The following is a 10,456-nucleotide window of genomic DNA, read 5'->3' as shown; positions in this document are numbered from 1 at the left end:
CATGTTGCCCAGGCTGCTCTCAAACTCCTGGGCCCAAGCAATCTTCCCATCTTGGCCTCCCAAAGTGCTGGGATTATAGGCATGAGCCACATCATTTCAATCCTCTTACATTTATTGAGATTCACTTTATGGCCTAATGGGTGTTCTATTTATCCTGGAGAATGTTCACGTATACTGGGGAAGACTATATAGTCTGCTGTTGTTGAATGTTCTATCTGTGCCTGTCAGGTTTAGTTGGTTGATAGCGTTGTTCCAGTCTTCCATAACCATGCTGATTTTCTGTCTAGCTGTCCTATCCATTATTGCAAGTGGAAATACACACACTAGTGGAATTACCCACAGTAATGGAATTACTAGGTCATATGGTAATTCTATGTCTTAGCTTTTTGAGGAACTGCCAAACTGTCTTCTATAGCAGCTGCATCATTTTACGTTTCCATCAGCAGTGCAAAAGGATTCCAGTCTTGCCACATCCTTGCCAGCGCTTGTTATTTTCTGGTTTTTTAAAAATATGTCATAGCTATCCTAATAAGGTGTGAAGTGGTATCTCATTGTCTTTTCAATTTGAATCTCCTTAATGATTAGTGATGTTGAGCATCTTTTTATGTGCTTATTGGCACTTGTCTATTTTCTTTGGAGAAATATCTATTCAAGTTCTTTGCCCAATTTTCTTTCTTTCTTTCTTTCTTTCTTTTTTTTTTTTTTTTTTTTTTTTTTGAGATAGAGTTTCGCTCTTGTTGCCCAGGCTGGAGTGCAATGGCGTGATCTCAGCTCACTGCAACCTCCGCCTCTAGGGTTCAAGTGATTCTCCTGTCTTAGCTTCTTGAGTAGCTGGGATTACAGGCTTGTGCTACCACACCCGGCTAATTTTGTATTTTTAGTAGAGATGGGGTCAGCTATTTTTGTATTTTAGTAGAGACAGGGTTTCACCATGTTGGCCAGGCTGGTCTCAAACTCCTGACCTCAAGTGATCCATCCGCCTTGGCCTCCCAAAGTGCTGGGATTACAGGCATGTGCCACTGTACCCAACACCAGTTTTCAATTGGTTTGTTTGTTGTTGAGTTGTAGGAATTCTTTATATATTTTGGATTTGATTTGTAAATATTCCCTCGCTTTCTGTGGGTTGTCTTTTTACTCTCTTGATAAGTTTCTTTTGATGCACAAAGGTTGAAAATTTGGTGGTCGGGCACAGTGTCTCACACCTGTAATCTCAGCACTTTGGGAGGCCAAGGCAGGAGGACTGCTTGAGCCCAAGAGTTTGAGACCAGCCTGGGCAAAATAGTGAGACCTTGTCTGTATTTAAAAAAAAAAAAAAATTTTTAAGTTTTAAATTTTGATAAAGTTCAACTTATCTATTTTTTCTTTTATTGCCTTTTTATGGCTTTTGGTGACACATCCAAGAAATCATTGCCAAAGCCAATGTTTTTTCTTCTAAGAGTCTTATAAGTTTTACCTCTTGTATTTAGGTCTTTGATCCATTTGGAGTTAATTTCTGTATATGGTGTGAGGGAAGGGTCAAATGGCATTTTTTTTGCACATGGATATCCCACTTTTCTCAGCGCCATTTGTTGAAAACGTTGCCTTTTCCCCATTGAATGGTCTTGGTCCTCATGTCAAAAAGCAATTGACCGTAAATGTGAGGGTTTATTTCTGTGTTCTTTCTTCTATTCCGTTGGTCCACATTTCTGTCCTTGCACCAGTTCTACACCATTTTGTCACCTTGAATCACTTTGAATAGACTCATTGCTCTTTTTTTTTTTTTTTTTTTTTTTAGACAGAGTCTCGCTCTGTCACCCAGGCTGAAGAGTGCATTGGCACTATCTCAGCTCACTGTAACCTCTGGCTCCCAGGTTCAAGCCATTCTGCTGCCTCAGCCTCCCAAGTAGCTGGGATCACAGGTGCATACCACCTCACTCGGCTAATTTTTGTATTTTTAATAGTAACGGGGTTTCACCATGTTGGCCAGGCTGGTCTCGAACTCCTGGCCTCTGGTGATCCACCTGCCTCGGCCTCCCAAAGTGCTGGGGTTACAGGTGTGAGCTGCTGCACTTGGCCTAAATAGATTCATTCTCAATTATCCTGCTTCTCTGTCCCCATGCCTTCCCTGCCCTCCCAGCTTCCCCCAATCTGTCCTCTCCAAAATGCAATGGTACATTTCCTGCCCCTACCCCAATGCCAATCTTCTTCTCCCTCTAGCTTCCCCCAAACTCAAGGGCACAACCATTCATGTAGGAGGGCTCCTTGATTTCTCTTTTTTTTTTTTTTTTTTTGAGACAGTGTCTTACTCTTGTCACCCAGGCTGTAGTGCAGTGGCACAATCAGGGCTCACTGCAGCCTCGACCTCCCGAGCTCAAGCAATCCTCCCACCTCACTCTCCCAAGTAGCTGAGACTACAGGTGCATGCCACAATGCCCTGCTAATTTTTGTATTTTTTGTAGAGATGAGGTCTTCTATGTTTCCCAGGCTAGTGTCAAACTCCTGAGCTCAAGTGATCCACCCACTTCGGCCTCCCAAAGTGCTGGGATTACAGGCATGAGCCATCACGCCCGGCCTGATTTCTCTCTTTCTGTTACCCCCATACCCACTTCATCAGCCATCTCATAGGCTCCACTTCTAGATATATTTGAAATCCACCTGCTTCTCCCCTCCTCAGCTGCTACTCCCCTCATCCAACCATGGTCATCTCTTTCCAGGATTCCTGCACCACCTAAGAAAATGGTGAGATGAGCCAGGCATGGTAGCTCATGCCAGGCCCAGCCTGGCCAACATGGTGAAACCCCGTCTCTATTAAAAATACAAAAACTCGCAAAAAAAAAGCTCATGCTCGTGGGCACCTGTAGTCCCAGCTGCTTGGGAGGCTGAGGCAGGAGAATCATTTGAACCTGGGAGGCAGAGGATGCAGTGAGCCGAGATCGCACCACTGCACTCCAGCCGGGGTGACAGATCAAGACTCTAATTTCAAAAAAAAAAGGAAAGAAAAAATGGTGAAATGAACCATTTTCACTCTTGCCTCCTTCCACACAACAGCCAGAGTAATCTTTTTTTTTCTTTTTAAATTAATTATTTTTTTTGAGTCAAGGTCTTACTGTGTCTCACTCAGGCTAGAGGGCAGTGGCATGATCATAGCTCACTGTAGCCTTGACCTCCTTGGCTCAAGCAATCCTCCTGCCTCAGCCCCCTAAGTAGTTGGGACTACAGGCACACATCACCATGCATGGCTAACATAAAAAATATTTTTGTAAAGATAGTATCTCACTATGTTGCCAAGGCTGGTCTTGTACTCCTGGACTCAAGAGATCCTCCTGCATCAGCCTCCCAAAGCAATGTGATTACAGGCATGAGCCACTGTGCCTGGCCTGTTTCAAAAAAAAAAAATTATATATATATATTTATTTTTTATTTATTTATTTTTTTTGAGACAGGGTCTCTCTCTGTCACCCAGGCTGGAGTGTAGTGTTGTGAACATAGCTCACTGTAGCCTCAAACTCCCAGGCTCAAGTGATCCTCGCACCTCAGCCTCCCAAACTGCTGGGATTACAGACATAAGCCACTGTGCCTGGCCTCTCCTATACCTTTTAAAGCCTTTTGTTATTTATGTAACATACTATAATCACTGTTAGGAACCTTGACTCTCTCAATAAAATATTTTAGGTAGCATTCCACATGGATACTAGCTTCCCTAGTTTGGGTTTTTTTTTTTTTTTGGTTTTGTTATGATGACTGCAGGCTGTTTTTTGGTTTTGTTTTTATGACTCCTTCAAAAGGACACACCATAATTTGTTGGCCAGGTGCAGTGGCTCATGCCTGTAATCCCAGCACTTTGGGAGGCCGAGGTGGGTGGATCACCTGAGGTCAGGAGTTTGAGACCAGCCTGGCCAACATGGTGAAACCCCGTTTCTACTAAATACAAAAAATTAGTCGGTCATTATGGCACACACCTGTAATCTCAGCTATTCTGGAGGCTGAGGCAGGAGAATCGCTTGAATCCGGGAGGTGGAGGTTGCAGTGAGCGGAGATCCCACCACAGAAATATGTCTCAAAAAAAAAAAAAAAAAAAGACTCACTGTAATTTATTAATCATTCCCACATTGATCGACATCTGGGTCATCTCTAATCATTTATTACTGCAGTCAATGCTGCAATGAATAACTTCTTAAACCACTTTGCACTTAAGCAAGGATATCTACAAGTTAGAATCCTAGAAGTGAAACTGATCAAAGATATGTACATTTATCATTTTGATAGATATTGTCAGATTCCCTTCTATAGAAATTGCACCCAGCCGGGTGCAGTGGCTCATGACTATAATCCCAGCCCTTTGGGAGGCCAAGGCTGGTGGATCACCTGAGGTCAGGAGTTCGAGACTAACCTGACCAATATGGTAAAAGCTCGTCTCCACTAAAAATACAAATATTAGCCAGGCGTGGTGGTGTGTGCCTGTGGTCCCAGCTACTTGGGCAGCTGAGACAGGAGAATTGCTTGAACCCAGGAGGCAGAGGTTGCAGTGAGCCGAGATCACGCCACTGCACTCCAGCCTGGGCAACAGAGGGAGACTCCATCTCAAAAAAGAAACAAACAAACAAAAATTAGCCAGGCGTGGTGGCGTGCACCTGTAATCCTAGCTACTCAGGAGACTGAGGCAGGAGAATCACTTGAACCTGGGAGATGGAAGCTGCAGTGAGCCGAGATTGCACCACTGCACTCCAGCCTGGGTGACAGAGCGAGACTCGGTCTCAAAAAAAAAAATTGCACCCATTTTTGATCTCATCAGCAATGTTTTTGAGTGCTTGTTTCCCATTCCTTCGAAAACATAAGTGGGTCATTAGTCATTACCCTCCCAGCTTAACCTCTCTAAGCAACTTCCCACTGTCCTTGGAAATAGCATCTACTTTCCTTGTCACGGCCTCCAAGGGCTTGCCTACACTATGTGACTCCTGCCCATCTCGCTTCCCGTGCCCTGCTGAAGGCAAGTGTTGGGAACATCTAATGGATGCCAGCCAGAAGGGTTGGGAGGGAGTTGGCATTTCTTCCCAAGGGGATGTGTGCTTGGGCAGTGGACCTGCAGACTGTGCCCATCCTATGAATGTGGGGAAAGAGAGCATGGCACATGAATGCTAGGGAAGACAGGCTGCAGTTTCATAACTTCGGGGGATTGCCCGAAGGTACGATGGACTTGGGGAAATTGGGGCATTGGGGTGCCTGTTTAAAGCCATCGTCCGTAAGTGAGCCATGTCACAGGCCAGCCAGCAGAGGACAGTATTCTGCTTTGGGACGAGGCCATTTCTCCATCAGACCAGAGGAAGCCAAACCCAGCTGTCCATCCACCACGGGGGAGTGAGGACCCGGCGGGGGTGCTGCAGAGCAGTTAAATGAGCCGGAGTCCGGAGTTGGCAGTCAACCCCTGTGTTCTACCGATGACAGCCTCCTGTTGAACAAGGAGCCACACTGCTCCCTGGGGCACAGGCCTGAGAGTCTGGGACCACCCGGGATGGGGGGCTGGAGGGACCTGATGATCTGCTCCCCTGGGATGCCCAGGTGGTGGATGAGGTCCAGGTCCCACCCGACCCTCAACCATTCCATCCCTGCAGTCATTCCGTGCCTTCCCAAGGGGTCTGCAGATGTGCAATGGAGGTGGGGGGTCAATCTAGGAACCACCCGAGAACTGGCTAAGTGGGGTGCCTGGCACCGGTCCCAGAGCTGTCTCAGCTGTGCAAAGTGAGATATCACCTCCTAAACCCTATGATGCACCTGTAAAGGGAAAATGTGAAATCTCAGGACCCCCGAAACTTATGCCAAAGGGAAACCAAAGCTTAAAGGCTGAGTCACTCAATACACTCTCTCCCTGTGTCCGTCTGTCTCTCTCTCTCTTTGTGTGTGTGTGTGTGTGTGTGTGTGTGTGTGTGTGTGTTAGGGTCTTGCTCTGTCACCCAGGCTGGAGTGCAGTGACGCGATCATGGCTCACTGTTGCAGCCTGGACCTCCTGGGCTCAAGCAATCCTCCCTCCTCAACTTCCCAAAGTGCTGGGATTACAGGCGTGAGCCACTGCGCCCGGCCGGGAAGAAGTACTGATACAAGCAACAGCATGATGAATCTCAGATCATCCAGCTGAGTGAAAGAAACTAGGCCAAAACCACAAGTGCATATTATATGATTCTATTCATATAACATTTTAGAAAATCTAAACAAATCTACAGTGACACAAAGCAGCCATTGGTTGCCTGGGGATAAAGAAGGCAGGGATTATAGAGTAGAAGGGGTTATAGAGGGGTGAGAGATAACTTTTGGGGGTGGTAGGTATGTCATTATCTAAATTGTGATAGTTTCGTGTGTGTGTGTATATATCTGTCAAAATGTATCAAAATCTATACTGTAATTACATGTAGTTTATTGTAAGTAAATTAAAACTTTTTGGTTTTTTCGAGACAGAGTTTCATTCTGTTGCCCAGGCTGGAGTGCAGTGGCACAATCTTGGCTCACTGCAACCTCCGCCTTCTGGGTTCAATCGATTCTCCTGCCTCAGCCTCCCGAGTAGCTGGGACTACAGGTGCCTGCCACCACGCCTGGCTAATTTTTGTATTTTTAGTAGAGACAAGGTTTTGGCATGTTGACCAGGCTGGTCTTGAATTCCTGACCTCAAGCAATCCTCCTGCCTCGGCCTCCCAAAGTGCTGGGATTACAGGCGTGAGCCACCACACCCGGCCTCAGTAAATAAAATTTTAATAAAACTTTTTTTTTAATGCCAATATAGTCATGTCTGTAATCCGGTGCTTTGGAAGGCCAAGGCAGGAGGATTGCTTGAGGCCAGGAGTTTGAGACCAGCCTGGGCAATATAGCTAGATCTTCTGTTTACCAAAAAAATGCTGATGTGTCAAAAATAAATATTTTTCATCACTGGCTCAAATTTTAGTATCTTCCTTTGCCATGTATACTGCATGAGGTAGGGAATGGGGAAATGGAATAATTTGGGAAAGTAAACATGATCAAGGCTCAGTGTCAATTTTACAATATATTGCTTTCATTGCTGAAACCATGCATGCTTATTACAGCAAAGTCAGAACAAGGTTGAGACGGGGTCTCGCCCTGTCGCCCAGGCTGGAGTGCAATGGCATGATCTCAGCTCACTGCAACCTCTGCCTCCCAGGTTCAAGCAATTCTCCTGCCTCAGCCTCCTGAGTAGCTGGGATTAAAGGCGCGTGCCACCACGTCCACCAAACTTTTTGTATCTTTAGTAGAGACGGGGTTTCACCATGTTGGTCAGGCTGGTCTCGAAGTCCTGACCTTGTAATCCACCTGCCTCGGCCTCCCAAAATGCTGGGATTACAGGCGTGAGCCACCATGCCCAGCCTATAACATTTTTATAAATGTTTTTGAGTGAATGGAGAAATTAATTACTCTGTTCTGTGATGCTTGGTGTTTGTCAGCTTTAAATCCCCCTTAGCACTCAGATCTTAGAGACAGAACTTTGGTCTTTATGGGTGAATTACAACCAATTCCATTTACATTACTTTCATTTATCTATATGCTAAAGGTTACCTTTTTTTTTTTTTTTTTCAGTCTAGTGCCCAAGTTGGAGTGAGGTGGTGCGATATCAGCTCATTGCAGCCTCCAACTTTTGGGCTCAAGCAATCCTCCCACCAGCCTCCTTAGTAGCCAGGACTACAGGCATGCGCTACCATGCCAGGCTTATTTTTAAAATTTTTTTGTAGAGATGGAGTCTCACTATGTTGCCCAGGTTGGTCTCAAACGCCTGGCCTCAAGCGATCCTGCCTCGGCCTCCTAAAGCACTGGGATTACAGACGTGAGCTACTTATTGATAACTTTCTGGATTATAGAGCGTCATATAGGTTTAGGATTGATAAATTGAAACCAGCAGCTTTCTGGCATTTAGAATGCTTCCTCAACACCTTTCCAAGAAGTCTGGCTGTGGCCAGGCATGGTGATTCACGCCTATAATCCCAGCACTTTGGGAGGCCAAGGCAGGCGGATCACCTGAGGTCAGGAGTTTGAGACTAGCCTGACCAACATGGTGAAACCCTGTCTCTACTAAAAATACAAAAACATTAGCCAGGCGTGGTGATGGGCACCTATAATCCCAGCTACTCAGGAGGCTGAGACAGGAGAATCTCTTGAATCTTGTAGGCGGAGGGTGCAGTGAGCCAAGATCACTCCCCTGCACTCCAGCCTGGGTGACAAAGCAAGACTCCATCTCAAAAATAAAAATAAAATAAATAGAACCAGCACATTTCTAGTATTTAGAATGCTTCCTCAACATCTTTCCAAGAAGGCTGGCTGCCTTGCAGGAATTTCAGCACATGTGCCCACAAATACAGGACCAATGCCTTTTCTGCCTGGGTTATACTCTACACTTGAGCTGCTCTTGTTTTTATATTATAGACTGCTGTTCATTTAGCTTCATCATGATTGATTCGTTTGTGGTGGGTTGCTTGTCCTGCTGTACAATGTGTAGTAAGACCTATTTGCTTCAAAAGTGGTTTGGGGCCAGATACGGTGACTCACACCTATAACCCCAATGCTTTGGGAGGCTGAGGCAAGAGGATGGCTTGAGCCCAGGAGTCTGAGACCAGATTGGCGAAACCCCATCTCTACAAAAAAAAAAACAAATTTTAAAAATTAGCTGGGCATGGTGGCATGTGCCTGTAGTACCAGCCACTTGGGAGGCTGAGGCAAGAGGAACACTTGAGCCCAGGAGGTGGAGGTTGCAGTGAGCTATGATCATGCCACTGCACTCCAGCCTGGGCAACAGAATGAGACCCTGTTTCAAAATTTAAAAAAAAATTAGTTTTGGTTATAACCTTCCAGGAAGTAAACTTGAAGACATGTCACATTTCAAATATGAACTGCCTATACTCCTATGGATCACTTGAGGTCAGGAGTTCAAGACGAGCCTGGCCAACATGGCAAAACCCCGTCTCTACTAAAAATACAAAAATTAGCCGGTGTCCTGGCATGCACCTGTAATTCCAGCTACTCAGGAGGCTGAGGCAGGAGAATCTCTTGAACCCGGGAGGCGGAGGTTGCAGTGAGCCTAGATCTCACCACTGCACTCCAGCCTGGGGGACAGAGAGAGACTCTCTTGATTAAAAAAAAAAAAAAAAAGATATATCACAGCCCCCCACCCTCCCACCCACATTTTTTCCCTTGTGCAGTGACTCAGTTGCAAATGCCAAGTTCCTCCTCTTCCTCCCCAAGTTACAAAGTGAAAACATATCGTGTAGGCAGGTTGCAGGGGGCCTATCAATCCACAAAGTTTAGGAGCCCCTGGTGTAGCAAGAAGAACCACGAACCTACCGTCAGGTGAGCTGATGTGGATTCTGCCGTTCTATGGCCGTGTGAGCTTGCCAAGTCACTTTACCTCTCTGAGCCTTTAGATTATCCTAAAATGGAAATGTTATATCCAATTTCCAGATTTGTTGTAAAAATTAAACATGGGCTAGGCGTGCTGACTCATGCCTGTAATCCCAGCAGTTTGGGAGGCCGAGGTGGGAGGATGGCTTGAGCCCAGAAGTTTGAGACCAGCGTGGGCAACATAGTGAGACCCCTTCTCTACGAAAAAAAAAAAAAATTAGCCGGGTGTGGTGGCACATGACTGCAGTCTCAGCACCTTGGGAGGCTGAGGTGGGTGGATCACCTGAGGTCAGGAGTTTGAGACCAGCCTGGCCAACCCAGTGAAACCCCGTCTCTACTAAAAATACAAAAAATTAGCCAGGCATGGTGGTGCACGTCTGTAATAATCCCAGCTACTTGGAAGGCTGAGGCACGAGAATCGCTTGAACCCAGGAAGCGGAGGTTGCAGTGAGCAAGAGATCTTGCCAAGGTACTCCAGCCTGGGCAACAAGAGTGAAACTGTCTCAAAAAAAAAAAAAAAAAAGTGGTAAGTGGTGCTTTTGGAAAGTGCTTTGTAAACTAGAGAGTCCTCTACAAAGACTCTTCTGTTGTCCTCCTTTTGTAAACCCAAAATGCTCAGCACAAGGCCTGGCACACAGGAGACACTAAATAAATACTTACCAAATTAATAAATCAGTGGCCAGATGCGGTAGCTCACGCCTGTAATCCCAGCACTTTGTGAGGCCGAGGCGGGCAGATCCCTTAAGGTCAGGAGCTTGAGACCCACCTGGCCAACATGGTGAACACCCCGTATCTATTAAAAATACAAAAATTAGCCGAGCCTGGTGGTGCATGCCTGTAATTCCAGCTACTCAGGAAGCTGAGACAGGAGAATTGCGTGAACCCGGGAGGTGGAGGTTGCAGCGAGCCAAGATCACACCACTGCGCTCCAGCCTGGGCGACAGCGTGAGACTCTGTCTCCAAAAAAAAAATAGGAAGAAAGTTATCTCTTAAGTCAAGTGTGTCTCTGCATCATTTCTAGCTTTCTGCCTTAGCTCTCCCCTCTGGAGTGACACAGAATCAATCGTCTTCCTCTCCTCCCAGTGAGCCC

This window comes from Pongo abelii, chromosome 6 (assembly GCF_028885655.2).
Source record: "Pongo abelii isolate AG06213 chromosome 6, NHGRI_mPonAbe1-v2.0_pri, whole genome shotgun sequence".
Lineage (NCBI taxonomy): Eukaryota > Metazoa > Chordata > Mammalia > Primates > Hominidae > Pongo > Pongo abelii.
The sequence above is the reverse complement of the archived record's forward strand: the minus strand, read 5'-3'. Positions refer to the sequence as shown.